Genomic DNA, 26,328 nt, shown 5'->3' on the forward strand with positions numbered 1-26,328 from the left:
GATATAAATTGATTAAATTTTTTGCATCAAAAAATGAGACCGTTTCGTGTATCATTTCTAAAAATGATACACAAAACGATTTCTTTTTGATATAACTTATGTGCATCAAAACGTTCCAATAGAAAAAGATACAACCAAGATTACTGTGTATGTGATTACAAAAAAATAACCTCTAAAGATAACCTGTACATTTTCTTGGCATTTCTGATGGATATTTTTGCAAATAATAAATTCGAATCACATTATTTATTAGTTTTTCGAGCCTTCAATTACGAATTAGATGTTAACATTTCAAAATTCAAAATGGCGAAACCAATATGGAGCAAGTTTTTTAAAAAATCAGGCTAATTTGATGGAAATTTGTTATTCGGGGGTTTTTCAGGTCGCTGAATAAGAATCTGAAATCAATTTTACAAAATTCAAAAACCCAATATGGACAACCAAAGTTTACATCTAATTCGTAATTGAAGGCTCGAAAAACTAATAAATAATGTGATTCGAACTTATTATTTGCAAAAATATCCATTAGAAATGTCATAGGTGCCAAGAAAATGTACAGGTTATCTTTAGAGGTTATTTTTTTGTAATCACATATAGTATAAATTACAGGCATTTGAGCACACAACAAAATCATAGTAACTACTATAAGTTAAAAAATGATTTACGGATTTTTTGAGCCCATTTCTACATTTCGATTTCAAATTTTTAACTTTTGATGTCAATTTTAATCTTTAAATCATATATTTCTTTTCAGTTTGCACAAGGTCGATATTTGGCGATAACATTAGAGTAATTTCGTGAAAGGTGCGAATTTTTTTGCATTGTTTTTACCTATATAATAGTTAATTAACCCAAAAAATCCATTTTTTAAGAAAAAATCGACTAGCGCGACCTCTAAATATTGATAAAAATTGTTTTAAAAAAATACGTATCTTTTTTTTTCTACTAAAGAATAAAACTTTGGGGTTGCGTTATAGAAATTCAAAAGTTGACTTTTTTTCTGGGCACCCTACTGTACACTGTAAAAAATATTTCTTGTAACATTACCACCCAAGTAGAAATATCCGTAGCTCGCCGTAATTAAACACCGGCATGGTACTGATCCAATACTGGCTGTCGGTATTGACTTTCAGTACTGGCAGTGTACTGACTAATACACCGAATCAGTATTATGTCGGTGATAAAAAACATTAAATGAAAAAGTCTTTAAATTATTTCAATAGGTAGAAAACGATGATTTTTTATTTAAAAAAATGTATATTAATTTCTTTCGAATACTTTCCCTCAAAATTTTGGATGTAATTGTAATGTATTATTATATACCTATATAAAATATATTTATGTTTTTTTAGTTATTTTAGTACTCATTGAAATATGTGCATTAAGTTATTTATCATGCATACAATAATAAGTTGAGAATTTTTTTCTAATAGTTTTAAAAATAAAGCAAATGTAATTTTTTCACTGTAATTTTTAAATATTATTAATAATTAAATATTAAATTTAAAAAATTTTTCACCATTCATATTTTACAGTCTTCTTTTATTAACTTATTTTTAATTATGTAATTCATCAATCATTTTTGTCTGTTTTAATATTATTTAAAAAAAAATAATTTATTAAAAATATTTAACTGAAATTGATATCCAGTTTTATTTCATTAAATCTTTGTAAAAATTGAAAAAATTTTGTGAGTTTAAAAAATTTAAGAATAAATTCATTTTATTTTCGTGATCAATAGATAATACAAACTTTGAAATCAAAACTTTTGTATTAGGTGAACTACTTCAAGTCAGCACTTCAAGCCAGCGCGGCTGTGCGGTATGCGTATCTGACTTGCGTTCTAAGGGTTTAGGGTTCGATCCCCCATGCGTGCGAGATTTTTCGTTCTTAGTTTTAAGTGTTATAAGTACAATATTTGGGATATAGTTCCGAATAGCACATACCTCCGATTTCAATAAAACTTAGTATCCCTACGTAATTTGGTGCGCTGATTACGAAAATCATAGTGAAAATTGGCGGAAATTTAATTATCATGGTAAAAACCATAAAAAACACCATAAAATCATGGTTTTTTTCGATTATCTCGTAAAAAACAAAAAACTTCGAAAAAAGTTTTAGACGAAAGTTGTAGATCTCTAAAAAACACACATTTCATGTTTTATGCATTTTTTACCAAAAGTCATTATTTTTCGAGAAAAACGCAAAATAGTAAACACGGCCTTCGGCCGCGTAAGGTACTGCTCGCTTCTCTTTTTAAGAAATCTTGGCGAGAGGGGGTGGATGTGTCCGAAAGTAATTTGCAGAAATTGTGGGGTGGAGTCTACAGCAGCGGTAAACGCAAAATAGTAAACACGGCCTTCGGCCGCGTAAGGTACTGCTCGCTTTTCTTTTTAAAAAAACCTTGGCGAGAGGGGGTGGATATGGCCGAAAGTATTTTGCGGAATTCGTTGGATCCTGAGTAATGGTGAATATGATAATTTCTGCAAATTACTTTCGGACACATCCACCCCCTCTCGCCAAGATTTCTTAAAAAGAGAAGCGAGCAGTAACTTACGCGGCCGAAGGCCGTGTTTACTATTTTGCGTTTTTCTCGAAAAATAATGACTTTTGGTAAAAAATGCATAAAACATGAAATGTGTGTTTTTTAGAGATCTACAACTTTCGTCTAAAACTTTTTTCGAAGTTTTTTGTTTTTTACGAGATAATCGAAAAAAACCATGATTTTATGGTGTTTTTTATGGTTTTTACCATGATAATTAAATTTCCGCCAATTTTCACTATGATTTTCGTAATCAGCGCACCAAATTACGTAGGGATACCAAGTTTTATCGAAATCAGAGGTATGTGCTATTCGGAACTGCACCCAATATTTGTTCATGTGTAATATCAATTATTAAATAATTATTAAATTAAGTATAAGTGCAAAGTAAAAAAAATTAAATGTTATGAATTTAAAAAAATAAAAAAATTTACAACACAAATTATTTTTTGTAAAATAATTTATTAAAAATAAAATAATTTAATTAATATAAGTGATAATTATTATTTTAATTATTTATTGTGAATAATATTTTATATATTCTAAATAACATTAACTATTATTGGCTTCACATTACCTGTTCGTGGTAAAAATGGGAGTAATAAGCTAATAAGGATGAAATTTGCATTGGAAAGCGTGTTTTAGCATTTTGTAAAAAAGTGAGATTTTAAGTCCGGATGAGTACTTTGCCAGTATTATGCCAGTATTATTCTAGTACTACGTTAGTACTGGTGAGCGGGACAAAATCAGTACTGGACAGCGTTACCAGCCAGGGTTGGTCCACTACTGGCCCAGTACGGCAGTCAGTACTGTTATACTGACTGGCAGTGTTGGGTCAGTACTATGCCAGTGGCACATTTCTACTTGGGCATTTTCTACGTAGGTCCAAAATCTTACCTACTGTGAAAGTGGCATAAGTACATAAAACAGTATAACAGCATCTAGAATGGGGAATTTTACTTTTAGAATTTGTAAATTTACATCTCGTAGTGTAAAAGTACACCACACGGTAATTTTAAATATTATACACTGAAAAAAAATCATGGTAAATTTGACTAAATTTTAACTATTTCTCCTAGTTCTAGGAGGCGCCTATTAACAAAAAGTAGTTGAGACAACTATGTAAAAACGGTTAAATCAACTGTAAAATTTAGAAAAAAAAACTATTCAAAGTAGTAAAATTATTATTATTAATACTAGTATTGAGATCCATTTTTTCACCCTCTCCCCTACTACTTTCGTTTATATATGCCTTATGTTATTTAATTTTTGTATACCTAACAGAGAAAAATCCCTAAACGCTGGGGATTGAACGCACGACCCTAACATTCGCAAGCCGACAACTTAACCATCTAACCACGCACGCACGCTAAGATGGCTTGCATGATATTTGAGGACATTCTTTCAACTATACAAATTATAAAAATAACTATTTTTAATACTTATTTTAATTACATAAAACAGTAAGTCTAATGGTTTTACTGCATCTAGGAAGAAATGGTTTCTTCAACTACATAAATCATAAAAATAACTATTTTCAACACTTATTTTAACTACATGAAAACAGTAAATCAAATTTTTTTCTGCAACTAATAAGAAATGTTTCTTTCACCTAAACGCAAATCCTAAAAATAACAATTTCTAACAGTAGTTTTAACTATTAATATGTTGTAAAGCCATTTAAAATCACATGACAGTTATTTCAACTACAAATATTAGTAATTTTGACTAGGTGAAATTGACTACTAAAATTTAGTACCACCAAATGTCTGAGTTTAGTTTAAATGGTTCTGAATATGGTACTTTTAACTGCTTTTTTTAACTACATATTTTCAGTCATTTTTACCAATGCTATTTTTTGTGTGCAATCGTATTAAAAATATTTTAATTGCCATTTATTTTTATATTATAGAATTATTACTTTTCTTCATTGCAATGAAAAATATGTGATACAAATAATCAAATTTATATAAACATTTATTTGTAACAAATTATTATTATTTGAGTTACAATATATAATATTAATATATTAATATGTGTGTGACGAGATAAAAAGGAATAAAAAGGAATATATTGAGCAAAAAATTTTAGGTTACATTGCGTTTCATATCGGGTCACATAAATATATATATATATATATATATATATTATATTAATAATATTATTAAAAAACGAAAAGTAATTCACAACACCTAAGTATTATCATAACTATTACTTTTAAAGTGACAAATGAGTATATTTACTTTTATATGCAAAAGTGAGAAAATTGTATTTGTTTCATTTTCAAAGTTGAAAAACTACTGGGTTTTTTAAATTTACTATTTTGAGTGGGTTTATTTAATTTTTATAAATGTAAATTTCCACAAAAAAATATAAGACTACAATTTTGTGTACTTGTGCATTATAGAGTATTTTTGTTACTTTCAAAGAGGGTCCATTTTCTTACCTACTTGGAAACTCACACAAAGACAATACAATCTTGTACTATTACAACGTTTTGTCCTTTTCCCGCTACGAAAGTTGTAAAATTACAAGTTCGATTGTATTTCTAAATTTAAAAAGTGTATTAATACCTCACTAGGAGTAGTAAAATTACATAATTTCTAAAATGTAATTTTACTATTTCAAAATGTAAATTTTTTTTATTTTTTACAGTGTATATATAAAAATTGTCTAAAAGTTGCAATTTTTTTCTGACTTAAAAAATCAGTATTTAATTCATATGCAATAAAAAAAATTTGCATGACATCTGTATAAATGCGACAATCGAGGACACCAATGCAATAACCAGACGGACGCTCGGACCGGCCGCGCTGAAGCCAGTCAACGAATGAAAAAGTCGAAAAAATTAAAATTCAAAATTTTGATTTTTGAAATATACTACGTTGTAGAAAATAAAACAGCGCATCTTTTTTTTCTTTAACTTTTTTTTGTAGAATGAATAGTTTTGACAATAATTGCAAAAAACTAAATATTTTTAATCAACAAATTTTATTGAACACGGAGAGAAATAGATGGTAAGAAATTATGAACTTAAGATGGTAAAAAGTAGATGGTATCCGGTACAATCTATATGCTACTCGGTACCATCTAGATGTTAAAAAAGTGAGGTTATGTTACCCACTTTACAATCAAGATGGTACTCCGTACAATATGTATAGTATCCCGTACAATATAGATTCCTGTCCGTATATGTATCATATATGATACCTGATACTATCTAGATAGTACCACGTACCATCTATTTCTCTCCGTGAATTTTTAAACACAAATCGTTCCAGTTCCGACAAATATTAATGAATTTACTTCAACTTTGGTATACCCACGCATTTAGGTCTAGAGAAGACGATAGCATGATGAAAAGGTTAAAAACCGTAAATTATTTAATTATTTATTAATTTAAATAATAACTTACCTGTACTCTCGTTTTCCTATCTTCGCCGACAAAAAGTCTGTGGGGAACTTTTTCGTTGAAAAAACTTCCAGTGAGACATTTGTTCCTCACATATCGAAGAAGTTTTGTGGAAAAATTCAGATCGATTTATTCAAAACTGACGAAGATACACAATTTTTAATGAAAAACACGCAACGCTTTGGCTGATTTGTGTGTTTATATTGCTGAACATCGACCTTATCGACAATGCCGTCTGGCAGTGTTGGATCGTGGATCGTGGAGTTATTTTGATTGGCGTTACGTGTTTTTCATTAAAAATTGTGTATCTTCGTCAGTTTTGAATAAATCGATCTGAATTTTTCCACAAAACTTCTTCGATATGTGAGGAACAAATGTCTCACTGGAAGTTTTTTCAACGAAAAAGTTCCCCACAGACTTTTTGTCGGCGAAGATAGGAAAACGAGAGTACAGGTAAGTTATTATTTAAATTAATAAATAATTAAATAATTTACGGTTTTTAACTTTTTCATCATGCTATCGTCTTCTCTAGACCTAAATGCGTGGGTATACCAAAGTTGAAATAAATTCATTAATATTTGTCGGAACTGGAACGATTTGTGTTTAAAAATTCAATAAAATTTGTTGATTGAAAATATTTAGTTTTTTGCAATTATTGTCAAAACTATTCATTCTACAAAAAAAAGTTAAAGGAAAAAAAGATGCGCCGTTTTATTTTCTACAACGTAGTATATTTCAAAAATCAAAATTTTGAATTTTAATTTTTTCGACTTTTTCATTCGTTGACTGGCTTCAGCGCGGCCGGTCCGAGCGTTCGTCTGGTTATTGCATTGGTGTCCTCGATTATTTTTAATCAGATGCCCTAGACAGAAATCCTGTGCACGAGCTTTTTTGATGATGAATTTACTAAAAATGTAATATGTTTAGTTTTGACAAGAAACAAACTTTTAGAGATATGACTTTTCGGATGTAAAGTTTATAATCAACGATTATAAAACAATAAAAAATAAGAAATTGAACTTGATTAAAAAGAATAAAATTTTTTTAATTATTTTACTTACTTATTTACTTGTAAATGAGCGTACAATGTAGAAAAATTTTATTTTAGAAAAATCGAATAAAATGGAACTTTATTAGAAAAAGAAAAATTAGAAAATATATTTTAGAAATTCGGAAAATTTTTGTATCTCATTAGTGAAATTTTCATTTATAGCCAAATTTCAATTTAAGAACTTTTTTCTATAACTGAATTTTCATTTCCGTAATTAATTGTTAAAAATATATAAAAAAAGGTTTTATCAACAAAAGAAGATGTTTTAATATTCAAAAAGTACAAACAAAGCATTTTTTTTAAGGTTATCTCAAGATGATGATTCAAGTAGTCAATAACTTGTGGTGGTAAACATTAGCAGTGAAACTTTTCCCCAACACAAACGTAAGTGATTTATATTTTTATTATTTGATGAAAAATGTTTTCCTAGTACGATAAACAATTATATTACTAATATACGAATAAATATATGAGAAATTTCAAGTGAAGTGATCAAAGTGAAAAAAAAAATTCTAACTTAACCCAATATTAATTTAGTAGAATTTTCATTCAACAAAATCTCAAATGATTTGAATTTTTATTTGCACAAATTGTTGTTTGATAGAATTCTTAAAACGCCGAATTTCCATTTGTCCAAAACTTCAAGTGTCCAAAAAGAAATCGATAAAAAGTGTTTTTGTGCGAATTTAAATTAAATTATACAGAATTCTTAAAACACTGAATTTTTTTTTGTCCGAAATTGCAAATAACCAAACAAACAATCAATAGAAAGATTTCGGCGCTTTTTTTAAATTCCCTGTTTTTTTAATTCTGAATTTTAATGAGATTTTGAGGAAAGAAAAACCATCATTTTTGTGGGTATAATTACCCCGGTCGATAGTGAAAAAATATTTTTCTCGAATGTTAGATAAGTCTTACTATATCACAACAAAGAATTCAATGTAGGAAGAATGTATTTATCGTTGTCAGCAGTAGCAGGAAATCTGTTACAATTAAATAATTGGTTGTCTGCGATAAAAAATTCAGTTTAATCCACCAACACATCTTTTTGCTTATACTTGAAAATATAATATAATTCTTGAGATGTACATATAATATAAGGGCATAAGATTTTGATTTTAATTTAATTTTATTAAAAAAAAACATCAATAAATTATACTTTCTATGTTGGTTATTACTTTTTTTTTACGATGCGTACCGATTCTTTTTTATTTGTACAGGAAGTATAAAGTGCGGAAAAAATATTTTGAAAAGTGTATACGTAATAGTTATAGCGCAAGTGGCATTAAACTCTAAATTGTAAGTTATTTTTGGAACGATATATTCAAGAGGCGAAAAAAACTATATGGGCCAAAAAGAACTGCAAATTAATCTGTGAATCATGTCTTCCTTTACAAAAGCATATATGTATAGCTTATGCTTTACAGATTCTGATCTTTTGTTTCAATGAAACATACATATATATATATATATATATATATTGAGCATAGGCCGTTGACAACAACATTATATTCTGTGATTCAACTCGGATGTGGTCGAATGCCTAATGTTGCTTTTAGTATATAATGACTAAAAGTCGTTTTTAAACGCAACAAAAAAATATTTTTTTGGGACGCATGAATATTCCGCAAACTGAATTATTTTGGAATTTCTACAGTTTCGAAATTAAATTTTTATTTAACTCTATTTATAATTAAAGGAATATTTATTCAGTCGAACTTTTATACAACAGATTATCTAGTTCACTGAATTTTTATTTCATATAATTTCTATTTAACAGAATTTTTATTTTGCAAAATTATCATAATACAAAATTTTTATTTAACCGAATTTTCAATAAAGAGATTTTTTATTTAAACCAATTAGGATCAGTTGCGGTAAATGGGGACAAAATCGCTATTTTTCACAAATTACGTAAGTTTCTTCCTTTAAAAGGTAATATTTGCGGGTTTATATTTTTTTAAGTTGTTATTTACATTTCCAGGATTAATTTTATGCAGCAGAAAAAAATTTAGATAAGCTTTAAACGCATGAAACTGACTGTCCTCATTTACCCCAAAATTTAGAAAATTTCATAAAATTTGGGGTAAATGGGGATAGCATAGTTTTTAAGAAAGTTTTAAGAAAAAAGTTTCCTTAAGTATATTACTGTATTAAAGGATGAAAAAACTTGAAAAAATTTGTAGTAGATATTTAATAGTTGAACCAATTGAAATTTTTAAAATTTTTTTTATTTATTTATTTTTTTCTATTTCAGTATTTTGTCTCGCATTTAAAAAAAACAGACTTAAAAATCATACCAAATTTTTTTCTTATTCCTTATGACTGCCATAACAGAAATTTACTTGAATTTTTGATTTTTGTCAATTTGGTTAATAATGACAAGCTGTCCCCATTTACCCCAAAAATTCGAAAACTCAGGGCAAATTGGAACATCTTGCCATTATTAACCAAATTGACAAAAATCAAAAATTCAAGTGAATTTCTGTTATAGAAGTCATAAGGAATAAGAAAAAATTTTGGTATGATTTTTAATTCTGTTTTCTTAGAAATGCTCGACAAAATACTGAAACAGTTTGACTTTGATTTTCAAGTTTTTATGCATTGAGCGATAACTTTTTTTATCTTGCTTCCAATTGTCAAGATAAAAGCTTGGCAATACTCAAACCTCCACGAGAGAAGGGACTTTATGTCAAAAAAAATAATTTAGGTTATGTTATTTTAATCATAAATGTTTTGAATTAATATATGATTCTCTATGAGTAATTTCACGTCGAAATTCATAAACATAACCTAAAATTTTTTTTGACGTAAGGTCCCTTTTCTCGCAGAGCGTTACATATTATTTTTGAATAATTTTCATTCAACAGAATTTGAAGTGATTCGAATTTTTAAATGCAAAAATTTTCAATTCGCTAAGAATCTTCATTTGTCCAAAATTTTTTATTTGATAGAATTCTTAAAATGTCGAATTTACATTTGTCCACAAACTGCAAAAAATGTTCGACAGAAAACTTTCGGCGGGAATTTAAAAATCAACCAATCACAAATTTTCTTGATAATTTCTGATTGTTTAAATATTTTAAATTCACGCCGAAAGCTTTCTGTTCATTGTTTGTCCGACATTTGCAGTTTTTCACAATTCTGTAAAATAAAAATTCTGTACCTAAAAAATTTTATTAAGTGAAAATTCGTTTAAAAAGAAATTAAAATTGAAATATAATATATAAAAAAAGAAATAGGTATTTCCTTTTATAAAAAAATATTATTAACAATTATCATAAAATATAACCTAAAAAACTCACGACAACAGATCGAATTTTTAAACGACAGAAATTCTAATTCACCGAATTTTTATTTGTACAAATTTATAATTCATAGAATTTTTAAGACGCTGAATTTTCATTTGTCCGAAATTACAAATGACCGAATAAACAATCGACAGAAAGATTTCGGCGCAATTTTTAAAATTGACCAATCACAATTTTCTTGATAATTTCTAATTGGTCAATTTCCAAAAATTGCACCGAAATCTTTCTGTCGATATTGTTTGTTCGGCTATTTGTAATTTCGGACAAATGAAAATTCAACGTCTTAAAAATTCTATCAATTAACAATTCATGCAAATTAGAATTCGATGAATTTGGAAATTTTGCCATTTAAATATTCGAATCATACAAAATTCGATTGAATGAAAATTCTGTTAAATTAAAACTCTCTTAAATTAAAATTTTTCTTAAATAAAAATTCATGTAAATTAAATGACTATAAAATAAAAATTCTGCCATACAAATATTTAGTAGCTAAAAATTTTCTTAATTAAAAATTCGTATATATAAAAAGAAATTTTATCAAATGGTAATTCGGAATTTGAAAATTCGTCTAAAAAATAATTATTTCTAATAAAATTCTTTAAAATGATAATTCTAATTAATGATTTTGTAAATTAATCATGCGCCCCTTTCGGTCGAATAAAAATTCTATATCTAATAAAATCTTTACATATCAAAACTAGAACTAATGAATTTTATGAGATATTCATTCACTCCTTTTTGTAATATTTTTTTTTATTTCACTCCTCCATAATGAGTTTTTTGCTCTCGGTGTCACTGAATTGACAACATTATACATATATATGCTTAACATCCGTATTCATTCACCAATTCACTTTTCAGCAATAAGTTTGGTTCTTTTTCTTCTTTTTTTTTTTTTTTCTTTTTTTTAATTTTTTCGTTGAGGTCAATTCTCGTTTAAGTGCAAACTAGTGTAGGTAACGAGGTCATAATCCGCGTAGCGCATTTCCTTATTGCAGTGCATTTAAATTCAGTTCAACGAATTGCAATAATCTGCAGCCGATCAATCTTAGAGGTCAAAGCTCGGAAGCAATCGCCTATTGATTGTCTTCTTCGATAATGATGACACTAATTAGTAATTACCATTTAATTTTGTATTTGTTTACACTATTTGAAAAGAAAAAGGAAATAAATATAAAAAAAAAAAAAAATAAAGAAGGTAACATATCAATGACTGATGCTGTGATAATAATAAATTAATTTCATTTAATCGTAGTTTTCAAAATTCTCTATAATATATAACTTTAATATTAAATTTTAATGATAAATAATTAATGTAATAATAATTTTAATATAATTAGTATGATAATAATTCTCTGATATAGAAATTTTAATTAAAGTTTACTTCAATTAATGGTAATTTTAATTATAATTCTGTTTTCAATTAGTCGTAAATTTAATTATAATTGTTGATCGAATTTTCGATATAATTGATGGTTTCAAAATTAATATATGTTTTAATTAAAAGATAATTATAAACAGTGCAGTGTTACAATAAACGATAAATTTTCTAAAATTGAATTATTACACTATTAATGGTATATATATAATCAATTAATTGTAAATTCAATAAATGGTTTATTTTATATATACTGTTATTATTAAATATAGGTAATTGAACAATATTTTTTATTTTATTGAAAATAAATTATTTAATTGCGCTCGACTTGTCATAATTTTTGTGTATACAAATTCATTTTTTCAAAAAACTCAAAGTTTCGGGAAAAAAAATTTTTTTTAAATATTTTTAAAACGCACAGTAAACTTGGTTGTATCTTTTTCTATTGCAACGTTTTGATGCACATAAGTTATATCAAAAAGAGATCGTTTTGTGCATCATTTTTAGAAATGATACACGAAACGGTCTCATTTTTTGATGCAAAAAATTTAATCAATTTATATCAATCATGGCCGAATTGAATCGACTCAAAATTAAACGAATTTTTTCAGATATTTTGGTAATAGTACAATTGCGGAGACCATTTCACTATCTAATTTGAAAATGAAAATAACAGAAAATCAAAGACAATGTGCAATTCGATAATTAAAAAGTGACAGCTTATAAACATAACCTAAAATGCATGAGAAAAAATTTGTCGATAAAATCAATATAGCCGAGCTTTTTAGAAGGTAGATGGCAGTTTTGCTTTTTATAAAAACGATTCAGAAAAAATTTAAAGAAAAAAAAATAGATGAGTGCTGCCATCTACCTTCTAAAAAGCTCGGCTATATAGATTTTATCGACAAATTTTTTCTCATGCATTTTAGGTTATGTTTATAAGCTGTCACTTTTTAATTATCGAATTGCACATTGTCTTTGATTTTCTGTTATTTTCATTTTCAAATTAAATAGTGAAATGGTCTCCGCAATTGTACTATTACCAAAATAACTGAAAAAAATTCGTTTAATTTTGAGTCGATTCAATTCGGCCATGATTGATATAAATTGATTAAATTTTTTGCATAAAAAAATGAGACCGTTTCTAAAATCATTTCTAAAAATGATACACAAAACGATCTCTTTTTGATATAACTTCCCTATTGAAAATCCCCACATGGGAAACCACATGGGAAACCACATGGGATCCTATGTCAAAAACTATGTAAAACCCCATTCCCCACATGGGAAACCACATGGGATCCCATATAAAAACTCATGGGAAATTGGGACAGGAATTGGCATAGGAAAATATCAAAACGAGGTTCCTCCATGTCATTTCCTATGTCAAATCCCATGTCAAATATCATGTTAAATACCATGTTAAATACTAATTGAGATCCTTTATCACTTTTTTGAAAAATTTTCCCATGTCAAACCCCATGTCATTTCCCAAGTAAAAACCTTTATCATTTTTTTGAAAAATTTTCCCATGTCATTTCCCATGTGAAATATTTATCATTTTTTTGAAAAATTTTCCCATGTCAAATCCTCTTTCGCCTTATCGAAAATACCCACATAGGAAAGCATATGGGAATCCACATGGGAAATGGAATACGATTTCATGTGCATTCTTCCAAATGATAAAACAAATAGATTTAAGCATAGGAAATCATATAAGATTTCATATAGATTCTGAAATTTCAACCTAAGATTTCACATGGATTTACATATAGGAAACGATATAGGATTTTATTCGGAAATTTTTTAGTTGGCTGCTTTATGCAGGCGGCAGTTTACAAAAAAAATTAATTATTTGATTAAATATCAAATAATAATACTTCAACTCATCTGAAAATAAAAAAAAGTTTACTTTACTTCTGCCTTAGACTCTCAGCTTTTATAGTATTCCAGACTGATCTCAATTGTGAGAGAAAATATTTTCACCATCTGGTGGTGAAACAATGAAACTATAATGACGATCAACATCTATATTGAAATTTCCTATGTCATTTCCCATGTCATTTCCCATGTGAAATCTTATCATTTTTTCGAAAAATTTTCCCATGTCATTTCCCATGTGAAATCTTATCATTTTTTCGAAAAAATTTTCCCATGTCATTTCCCATGTGAAATCCTTCATCATTTTTTTGACAAATCCTCTTTCGCCCTATCGAAAATACCCACATGGGAAAGCATATGGGAATCCACAGAGGAAATGGAATACGATAAAGGATTTCACATGGCAAATGACATGAGGTTTGACGTGGGAATTGATATGGGAAAATTTTTTCAAAAAATAATAAAAGATTTCACATGGGAAATGACATGGGAAAATTTTTTGAAAAAAATGATAAAGGAATTCACATGGGAAATGACATGGGAAAATTTTTCGAAAAAATGATAAGATTTCACATGGGAAATGACATGGGAAATGACATAGGAAATTTCAATATAGATGTTGATCGTCATTATAGTTTCATTGTTTCACCACCAGATGGTGAAAATATTTTCTCTCACAATTGAGATCAGTCTGGAATACTATAAAAGCTGAGAGTCTAAGGCAGAAGTAAAGTAAACTTTTTTTTATTTTCAGATGAGTTGAAGTATTATTATTTGATATTTAATCAAATAATTAATTTTTTTTGTAAACTGCCGCCTGCATAAAGCAGCCAACTAAAAAATTTCCGAATAAAATCCTATATCGTTTCCTATATGTAAATCCATGTGAAATCTTAGGTTGAAATTTCAGAATCTATATGAAATCTTATATGATTTCCTATGCTTAAATCTATTTGTTTTATCATTTGGAAGAATGCACATGAAATCGTATTCCATTTCCCATGTGGATTCCCATATGGTGTCCCATGTGGATTCCCATATGCTTTCCTATGTGGGTATTTTCGATAAGGCGAAAGAGGATTTGACATGGGAAAATTTTTCAAAAAAATGATAAAAGATTTCACATGGGAAATGACATGGGAAAATTTTTCAAAAAAATGATAAAGGTTTTTACTTGGGAAATGACATGGGGTTTGACATGGGAAAATTTTTCAAAAAGTGATAAAGGATCTCAATTAGTATTTAACATGGTATTTAACATGATATTTGACATAAGATTTGACATAGGAAATGACATGGAGGAACCTCGTTTTGATATTTTCCTATGCCAATTCCTGTCCCAATTTCCCATGAGTTTTTGTATGGGATCCCATGTGGTTTCCCATGTGGGGAATGGGGTTTTACATAGTTTTTGACATAGGATCCCATGTGGTTTCCCATGTGGTTTCCCATGTGGGGATTTTCAATAGGGTTATGTGCATCAAAACGTTGCAAAGATTTAATGCAATTTTTGGACTCAATTTGATACTTTTAGGAAAACTGTGCGTCTAAAATTTAAATTTTTTAAAAAACAAATCCTGTGTCAAATTGTACTAGAGTTGGAGAGAATATCAGTTTTTTTAAATTTTTATTTTTAAACGTTTTAAAATTTGTTTTTTAATTTTTTTGCCCGGAAATTTGAGTTTTTTGAAAAAAATTAATTAATGCACAAAATAGTACAAGTCGAGCACAATTCAACACAAAATTTGTTTATTGGAAATTTTAACTTTTTATATTTAAAACATTTTTTTGGTTTTTTTTGCCCGAAATTTTAAGTTTTAACTTTCAAACAATATGGTATTTAAAAATTGGAAAATTTTAATTATTTGTAACTTCAATAAATGCCGAAAAGTTAACTACAATTTTCTATAATAATAATAATAACTTTAATAGAAGAATTTTTATAGGTTAGAAATCTTGTAAATTAATACGTAGAAGTACCAACCCTGTAATAGAAAACTATATAGATAATGGCGCTAAATTTAAAAATTATATTGAAATAAAATTAACATATTTAATGATTTTTATTAATAATGATGAAATTATTAATATTTTTAGAAAATTGCACAAATCCTGCAGTGATACCAATATAAGAATATCAATCTATACACCCGGAAAAAAGATTTCTTTGACACAAAGAAAATTTATTTGTTTCAAACAAATTATCTCTAATTCAAAAAAAAACAAAACAAATATCTTCGTTTCAAAGAAATTTTTTATTTAATTCAAATAAATATTTCTTTGACTCTATATCAATGTTAGAATTTCTTTGATTTAATGCACAAATTTCTTTTATTCAAAGAAAATTTCTTTAAATTACAGAAATTTTCTTTAAAACTAAGAAGCTTTTTTTGTTTCAAAGAAAATTTTATTTTGAATGAAAGAAAACAAGTCAAAGTCAAGTCAGGTTTCTTTAAATCAAAGAAATCTTTTCTCTAGGTGTAGAAAATAACATAACCTATAAATTCAGTTTTTTTTTCTCTTTAACAACTCGAAAAATAAAACAGAAGATCATTTTGAAAAATGTGAAGATAAACAATAATTATCTATCTTATATCATTGCTATATAGCCCAAGTAGAAATGTGCCACTGGTATAGTACTGACCCAACACTGTCAGTCAGTATAACAGTACTGACTGCCATACTGGGTCAGTAGTGGGCCAGCCCTGGCTGGTAACGCTGTCCAGTACTGATTTTGTCCCGCTCACCAGTACTAACGTAGTACTGGAATAATACTGGTAAAGTACTCATCTGGAGTTAAAATCTCATTTTTTTACAAAATACTATATAATACTCTTTCCATTGCAAATTTCATCCTTATAAGCTTATTACTCCCATTTTTACCACGAAAAGGTAATGTGAGGGTAATAATAGTTAATTTAATTTAGAATATATAAACTATTATTAATAATAAATAATTAAAATAATAATTATCATATATGTTAATTAAATTATATTATTTTTAATAAATTAATTTACAAAAAATATTTTTGTGTTGTATTTTTTTTTTTTTTATTTCATACTATTTAATTTTTTTTTACTTTGCACTTATACTTAATTAATTAATTATTTAATAATTAATATTACAAATAAACAAATATTGTACTTATAACACTCAAAACTAAGAATGAAAAATCTCGCACGCATGAGGGATCGAACCCTAAACCCTAAGAACGCAAGTCGGATACGCATACCGCACAGCCGCGCTGGCTTGAAGTGCTGACTTGAAGTAGTTTACCCTAATGGAAAAGTTTTGATTTCGAAGACCGTATTATCTATTGATCACGAAAATAAAATGTATTTATTCTTGAATTTTTTTATCTCACAAAATTTTTAACTAATACAAACAAATATATTTTATATATATAATAATAATACATTACAATTACATCAAAAATTTTGAGGATAAAGTATTGGAAAGAAATTAATAAACATATTTTTTAATAAAAAATCATCGTTTTCTACCTATTGGAATAATTTAAAGACTTTTTCATTTAATGTTTTTTTTACCACCGACATAGTACTGATTACGGCGAGCTACGGACATTTCTACTTGGGTAGTAATTAATCTTTTTATTATTATTTTTGAGAATATAAAAATTGTAAAATCAAATATATATATATATATATATCTATAGTCTTATTTACAAATACATTCACGTCTTTGTATGAAGTTTATATATTCTTTTTTGGGAAAATTATAAATATAGTAAGCAACATATATTTATTATCATTCTTCTTTTCTTTCCGGCGTAAATGCATACATATATACCTATATATAAAAAAAACCATGAAGGAAAATTGCATTCAAATGAATTCAAAAATGCAAATCACTTTTCTGAAATTCGAGATGACTTTATTGGAATCCTGTGTAGAAATTATCATCCGGGATGAGTGATTCTGATAATGTGGTTGTATGTGTATATATAAACTTGCAACGTGAACAGATAAATGAGGAATTGTGTTTCCGTGATTGTATATTGATGATACAATCATTCAAGTCACATTCGTTACCACACGTATACATTATTATTGTTCCTCAACTTTGCATATTATATTGTCTTTAGAGAAGGGGAAAATTGTTGTATATAATATATATACAAGCTTCCGTGTGTGTTAAAAGAAAAAAAAAATTATTATCAAACGATCTATAGTATGAAAAAACTTATTGTGGAAAAGTTTTTTCATATATGCGAATAATTTTATTAAAATTATACACCTTTATATTAATTTTGCTCTTGGAAATTTTATTCATCGCAGAAAGTTTTTAATCCTTACAGAGTTTCTTCAAATTAATTATTTTTTAGATTATTATTTTTCGAATTTAACAGAATTTCTTTTTAAACGAATTTTTATACTTAAATGATTTTTTAGGTACCGAATTTTTATTTTAAAGAATTTTTCTTTAGCCTATTTTTTTATGTAAAAAATTCTAATTTAAGAAGGTTCAACCCGATTAATATAACCTCAAATTAAAAAGTAGTTTTTAACAGAACTAAAAATAAATTTAAAATTGATTTCACCTAAATTAGAAAGATCCAGTTAAAACAATTTTCAAAAAAAAAGTATTTTGATTTAACATTTGTTCTTAAATAATAATTAATAAACATTTTGTGTTTTTTCTTAAAAGTTAGTGAACAATTCTAACTTTTCTCCATTTTTTATAGACAATGGCTCATTTATCTCTTTGAAAGATTCTCTACAATTCTGATTTTGTGTTTTTTTAAAAAACAGTTTGTTTAAAAAATATAAAAAGTAATTTTTTTTTTTTGTTATTAACTTTGAAACAAAATATTGTTAATAATATTCAACGTACAGAATTGTAGAAACTTGTAGAATCTTTCAAAGAGCTTTCAAAAATTAACTTTAAACAAAATATATAAAAAGTGAAATAATTAATAATAATAATAATAATAATAATAATAATAATGTATTTCATTGTATACTCAAAACAGAGTTTTTATAAAAATTTTTATTTGTTAGAATTCTTAAAATGTCGAATTTCCATTTGTTCGAAACTGCAAAAATGTCCGACATAAAACTATCGGCGTATATTTAAAAATTAACAAATCACAAATTTTCTTGTTAATTTCTGATTGGTTAATTTTTAAATTCACGCCAACAGCTTTTTGTCCATTGTTTGTCCGACATTTGCTGTTTTTGACGATTCGATAAAATAAAAATTTGGTACCTAAAAATTTTATTAAGTGAAAATTCGTTTAAAAAGAAATTATAAAGAAATTAAAATTAAAAAATTAAAACAAACAAATTAAAAAGAAATATTTCCTTTTGTAGAAAAAAGTTATTAACAATTATCATAAAACATAACCTAAAAGTCGAATTTTTGAAGAAGACGAAGAAAAATTATTTTTGAAAACCTCAAAAGACAATTTTTATTTTAAATTTCCTTTGATGATAATTTGCATGATTTGAAATGGTGGTGGTAACGATTCTACAAAATTAAATTCTACAAACAAAAAATATTTTTCTTATTAATAAATTTTACGTATTTATTTGCGTAGAGTTATATCTATAGTTGAATTTAATAGCGTAGAATTAATAATTTAATTTTTAAAAAAATAACATTTTTTTGTGTGTAGAGTTTTACAATGTAGAACAGAATGAAAAATTAAATTAAAAACTAATTTTACGGTGTAGATTATTTTTGTATAGATGTATAGTTTAATTTTGTAACATTAAATTTTTAAATAAAATTCAAATAGAAAAAAAATTTAATTATGAAGAATTTTTTTTGGTAGAATTTAAAATATTTTCATGGAAACAAAATATATTTTTGTTTGGTTACTATAAAAAATGTATATATAATATATAAAAAGAAATAAATGACGAAGAAAGAACAAAATTTTGTTTAAAAACCTCAAAAGAAAATTTTATTTATTATTATTTATTTTTTGAGCTGGTCGTGCACAATTCAGCACAAAAATTAATTTCTAAAAATTTTCATTTTTGTAATTTTTTGGTTGTTATTGTTAAATTAAAAATTTAGTTATTTTGGAAAATATAATTATTTTAAAAAAATGTTATTATAGTTTATTTTTGTGCTGGTCGTGCACAATTCAGCACAAAAATTAATTTCTAAAAATTTTCATTTTTGTAATTTTTTTGGTTATGATCGTTATTGTTCAATTAAAAATTTAGTTGTTTTGGAAAATATAGATAATTTAAAAAAATATTATTAGAGTTTATTTTTGTGCTGGCCGTGCACAATTCAGCACAAAAATTAATTTCTAAAAATTCTTATTTTTGTAAATTTTTGGTTATGATTGTTATTGTTAAAATAAAAATTGAGTCGATTTGGAAAATGTAAATATTTTTGAAAAATGTTATTAGAGTTTATTTTTGTGTTGGTCATGCACAATTCAGTAAAAAAAATTAGTTTCTGAAAATTTTAATTTTTGAAAATTTTTTGGTTATGATCGTTATTTTTTAAATTATAAATTTAGTTATTTTGGAAAATAAAGATATTTTTATAAAAAGTTATTAGAGTTTATTTTTGTGCTGGTCATGCACAATTCAGCACAAATATAATTTTCTAACAATATTACCTTTTGAAGTTGTCAGGTTTAGGTACGTTTATTTAATTAAAAATTGAATTGTTTTGAAAAATATACAAATGTTTTAAAAATTTTAATGGAGGGTCTTTTAATACCAATCTTGTACAATTTAGCACAGAAATTGCTTCTAAAAAATTTGTGTTTTTCATAATGTTAAGGTTATGAAAAAATTTTTTTGTGTAATTTTTCATTTTAAAAAATTTTTTTTATCTCATCTTTGTTGATTGCATTTTATTGTAATGAGTTGATAGTATTGATCACTAATATTTGTTTTCTATTATAAGAAAATAATATTTTTGGTTCATAAAAATTTTTTTTTTAATTTTGCCCCTTAATTTTTTATTTTTTCAAAAAACTTTTTGCGGCACAAATTAGCACAAAAATTGTTTTTTCAAAAAAACGAAATGGCGTTGCTAACTTCTGGCACGTAAAAAACTCACTACAACGGATAGAATTTATCATGAATTTTTATATGACAGAAATTCTAATTCACCGAATTTTTATTTTTACAAATTTATAATTGATAGAATTTTTAAGACACCGAATTTTCATTTGTCCGAAATTACAAATGACTGAACACACAATCGACAGCAAGATTTGGGCGCAATTTTTAAAATTAACCAATTACAATTTTTTTGATAATTTTTTAATTGGTGAATTTTAAAAATCGCACTAAAAATCTTTCTGTCGATTTTTTGTTCGAACATTCGCAATTTCTGACAAATAAAAATTCGGCGTTTTAAGAATTCTGTACAATAAAAATTAAATACATAATAATTCTGTTAAGTAAAAATTTGTTTAAAAAAAAATTCTGTCAAATTTTAATTCGAAAATTGAAAATTCGTATAAATAATCATTATTTCTAATAAAATACTTTAAAATAAAAATTCTAATTGATAATTTATATATATATATATTTGGCAATTATAAAGATCAGATCGATACAAAAAAAACCGTTAACATTTTTTACATTAATTTCTATAACGATTCAAAAAAAAATTAAAGATCTTTTAATATAATTTACAATATTTTTAATCAAAATTTTCAAAAATTGATACCATCATTATTAATTTGAATATGATTTGTTTTTTTGTCAAAAAGAGTTTTTCAAGTGACTTTACAGATGAACTTATATGCTGGGTCACGACGAAAATACGAAAAAAAAACACACACACAAACTTAAATATCGTCTCTCGCATAAATGAATTTGAATTAATGGTCCCCTCCGAAGCGTATACAAATAGGAATGCGCGCACGGGTGTGTCGAGCTTTCCTTTTTTCACAAACACGTGTTCTAAAGAGAAATGCCTTAAGAATTCAAAGAACTGCAGCGTGTATATTTTTCGCAGTATATATATTTATAACTATCGTGAAGCTCCTTCACCAGAATCAAAAGCTCGCATTTTATCTCTCCGTCAAATTTACACGCGGTTTTTATTAGACTTTTACTTTCTATATACAATTTCCATTCGCCAAGAAATACGATGATGATGATAATAATAAGTATTTCATTACGATGCCATTGGGAACGTAATAAGAAGAAATTGTATATATAAAGAAACAAGACGGAGAAAAACTAATCGTTACATTTCTCTATATTTTACGGAGTACAAAGAAAATCTTATTTTTAATAAGGGGAAAAAGAAAATGAGTTTTATTTAAAGTTTTAATATTATTAGAGTATTATTTATTAAGTTTTTGAGTAGATTTTTTTATATTTATACTAATTTTCCCTTTATTCTCTAAATCTGAATTAGTCACTTTTGACTATAATTCAATTGCGCCGATTCGTTCATTAAATGAATTTTAATTTAGCTGAATTTTATTCTTATTCAATCGAAATTAATGTAATTGAAATTTTTAAACAACGCAGATATTCCAATTCACTGAATTTTAATTTGTTCGAATTTTTATTTGTACGAATTCGGCGTCTCAAAAATTAGTAGAAATAAAAATTGGGACAAATACCTATTTAAGTGTTAAATCTTATGGGTTTTTTAAATTGGAAAAAATTACCCGCAACAAAAATAACACTAGCTTTTTTCTTTGTTAAAATTTATATTTGAATAAGAACTGATTGACTCGGAAACAAATTTCAAAATTTTCCCGGAATGATACTTATTAAAACTGATAGAAATTTAATTCCAATATTTTGTCAGGGCAAGTTTCGTTGTTTGTTTCAATTTTCTATAGTAGTTGATTAATTTCTTGGTCGAATTCCATACTTTCTTCGATCAAGAACATAATGCTCTCCTTTCAAATATACAAGGGACGCATGATTATGTTCTAAAAATTATTATTTAAGGCGCTTGTATACCTCACCGTTCCCGAGTATTCTATCGTCGTGCAGCATTGGAGTAAAAGAGACAAAAGATAATTGTGTCTCTTTTACTCCAATGGTACACGACGGAAGTATACTAGGGATCGGTGAGGTCTACAAGCGCCTTTAGAATTTTCATTTTGTAGAATTTCATTTGTCATAATTATTTTTGAGCCGAATTTTTATTTGTTCGAATTAGTATTTTGCAGAATTTTCATCAAACCGCTTTTCTATATATTACAGAATTTTTATATAACTGAAAATTCACTTCACACAATTTTTATTTAAGTTCAAATTTTTATTTGTCAGAATTTTTATTTACTCGAATTTTCATTTAACATAATAGGCATTTTAAAGAATTTTTATTGGGTAGAATTTCATTGCCGTAGATTTTTCATTCAGATAAATTTTCATTTATTCGAATTATTATTTGATATAATTTCCATATAACCGAATTTTTATACTACAGAATTTTTACTTAATCGAAAAATCATTTAACAAAATTTCTAATTGATAGAATTTTCATCTGTCCGAAATTACAAATGACCGAACAAACAATCGACAGAAAGATTTTAGCGCGATTTTTAAAATCAACCAATCAAAACTTATCCATAAAATTGTGATTGTTTGATTTTAAAAAATCGTGCCGAAATCTTTCTGTCGAGTGTTTGTTCGGCCATTAGCAATTTCGGACAAATGAAAATTCTATCAATTAGAAATTTTGTTAAATGATTTTTCGGTTAACAGCATGTGGGAGAAACCCACGTGACCTAGTATGAGAAAATGTGTTTTGCAATATTCCAACTTTCTCTAAAATGAAAAAAGATTTTAGGCTAAAATTTTGAGGGTTGATAGATTTGGGTACAATGCACCGCGCTGTTCTATTAAAAAAAACTTAATTTTGCGTTAAATTATTTAAAAACACTATACTTCACTATTTAATTTGAAAATGAAAATAACAGAAAATCAAAGACAATGTGCAATTCGATAATTAAAAAGTGACAGCTTATAAACATAACCTAAAATGCATGAGACAAAATTTGTCGATAAAATCAATATAGCCGAGCTTTTTAGAAGGTAGATGGCAGTTTTGCTTTTTATAAAAACGATTCAGAAAAAATTTAAAGAAAGAAAATAGATGAGTGCTGCCATCTACCTTCTAAAAAGCTGGGCTATATTGATTTTATCGACAAATTTTTTCTCATGCATTTTAGGTTATGTTTATAAGCTGTCACTTTTTAATTATCGAATTGCACATTGTCTTTGATTTTCTGTTATTTTCATTTTCAAATTAAATAGTGAAATGGTCTCCGCAATTGTACTATTACCAAAATATCTGAAAAAAATTCGTTTAATTTTGAGTCGATTCAATTCGGCCATGATTGATATAAATTGATTAAATTTTTTGCATCAAAAAATGAGACCGTTTCGTGTATCATTTCTAAAAATGATACACAAAACGATCTCTTTTTGATATAACTTATGTGCATCAAAACGTTGTAATAGAAAAAGATACAACCAAGTTTACTGTGTACGTATTTCTCCAGATTTTGGGCTACAGAAACTAATGTTTTTTGGTTTTTTATTTTAGCACAAATCTGGACTGAGTTATCTGGCCCACCGCATGACCATCGATTTTTGCAGCGCTAAACCACCTATCAAACAGACAATAAAAAAGAAAACATTTATAAATATTTTTTTTGTAGTTTAATTGTAGCATAATAACGTTATGTATTCTAATTTTATTAAGGCCAGGTCTAAGTGAGGCAGCGCCATCTACATTGATACTAAAATTTTGGAAAATTTTCAACAGCCTTTTCTTGAAAACAAGATGGTAAAATGCTTTTTCCTTTATGGATAATTGATTATTGGCAAGATATACACCAGCTAAAACTTTTTTTGAGTTAAAATAATAAAAAAAATTTCATGTCAATAAATTAAATATGAGCACTTTTTTCACAAAAACTGTAACAGTACTTCCTCAGAAATTACAATCAAAAATGCAATTTCCATTTGGAAAATTAATAAACGCTAAAAAATACACGACCTAAGATTTACCAATCACGAAAATAACAAAAAAAAAGTTTTTTAACATAACATATTTTACTAATTATGACAGCCGTTTGGCAGGTTATATATGTCACCAAACGTTTCGCGATTTTGCCGAAAGGAGCAGATTGGCGCTGTTGCTAACCACCTGAAATACATAACACAGCCACACAAAAAAAAAAAGTTCTGATCTGGGGGTCTGACTATATATTTTCTATGTCTTTTGGGTCGCTGAATCCGAATCCGAGGCCCATTCAACCCCATCACATCAGGTTTTTGAAAAAACCTCAAAAAACCAAAATGGCGGACACTTTTTTGGAAAATTTATCGGATTCGCTTGAAACTCGCTACTCGGGGGTTTTTGGGGTCTCTGATTACGAATTTGAAGTCAGTTTTCAAAAATTCAAAATGGCGGATCCAATATGGCGGACATTTTTTTGAAAAATTTGCCGGATTTGCTTGAAACTCGCTACTCGGGGGTTTTTGGGGTCTCTGATTACGAATTTGAAGTCAGTTTTCAAAAATTCAAAATGGCGGATCCATTATGGCAGGATTTTTTGTCAACTTTATTAGATTCGCTTGAAACTCGTTACATGAGGGTTTTTGAAGTCGCTGATTACGAATTTGAAGTCCAATTTACAAAATTTAAAATGGCGAATCCAATAAAGATGTTCTTTTGAGAAATCAAAAACTTGAGTGTTTTAATTCACCCGTATTTACTTTGTATCTTGCGTGTGCCTGCGTCCAGGGCACCTCCACGTGGTGACGGTGGGCAACGGAGTTTGTCTCCTATCCGGCGAAGTCCCTGGATTAATGGCTTTGATGCCGTCATGGCAGACACACGTAGGAAACGTATTACGATGCAGGGACTCGGAACCCCAGTATCGGCGGTTGAGAGTGAGAAAGCAGGCTCTCAGGCGTCGTCATCCAGCAACTGCAGCTCTTCATTGGTGGGAAACTTGGCTAATGTAGAGTATAATACGACAAGAAGAAGTAACAATTCATTTCACAACTGTGATAGCAGGCGTAATGTGTTTTGTTACATTTGCTCAAAGTATGAAGTTACTTCCTTGCGGAAACAAATAGATGATGACATAAAAGTCACGTACAAAGAAATTTTTGGCTTGACTATTGGTGAGCATTCATGGGTTCCCAATATTATTTGTAATTCTTGTCGAATAATGTTGAATCGTTGGAAAAAAGACAAATTGCAAGGTAAATTTTCTAGTCCTACGGAGTGGAACCAACCTCGTCGTGAAAGTGACTGTTTTTTTTTGCTCTAATAAAGTGAGTAGAGCTTTTAATATTAAGAATAAACAGAAGATAGAGTACAAAACAGTGACATCAGTAAAGGCTCCAATTTTATCCGTCAAAACCAAGCAAAAAAGTGACTTCGAAGGCACTGACGTATTTGAAAATACTGAAGTGATGGAAGTTGATGAATATGAACCTGAGAGCAATGACACCGACAGCGACTCTGACTATGGGGAAGAATCTAAAAAATCGGTCCCAATGCTGCTTTCACAGTCTGCATTGAACGACCTTGTACGAAATTTAGGCTTACCAAAGGACAAGGCTGAGTTTTTAGCTTCATTTATGAAGCAGAGAAATTTCCTTGAACCACAGACGAAAGTTTCTGTTTATCGAAATCGAGAGTCAGAGTTTAGGAAATATTTTGTTAAAGATGAAGATCTAGTTTATTGCATTGACATTAATGGCCTCATGAATGAACTGAAGGAAAATTGCTATAAAGCAACTGATTGGCGA

General features: G+C 27.3%; 1 long non-coding RNA gene across 1 annotated transcript in view; it reads left to right on the plus strand.

The window, feature by feature from the left end:
* LOC127282616 (uncharacterized) overlaps positions 1-24,229 on the plus strand; it is an 86,706-nt gene extending 62,477 nt beyond the window's left edge. The window contains exons 4-5 of the long non-coding RNA XR_007843219.1: positions 7,310-7,389; positions 24,104-24,229. This is a non-coding gene — a long non-coding RNA (uncharacterized LOC127282616). The remainder of the gene's footprint in view (positions 1-7,309; positions 7,390-24,103) is intronic.
* Positions 24,230-26,328: the final 2,099 nt, after the last annotated feature.

The sequence above is a fragment of the Leptopilina boulardi genome, unplaced genomic scaffold (genome assembly GCF_019393585.1).
Source record: "Leptopilina boulardi isolate dan_hultmark-lab unplaced genomic scaffold, ZJU_Lbou_2.1 LbouV2_300, whole genome shotgun sequence".
Taxonomy (NCBI): domain Eukaryota; kingdom Metazoa; phylum Arthropoda; class Insecta; order Hymenoptera; family Figitidae; genus Leptopilina; species Leptopilina boulardi.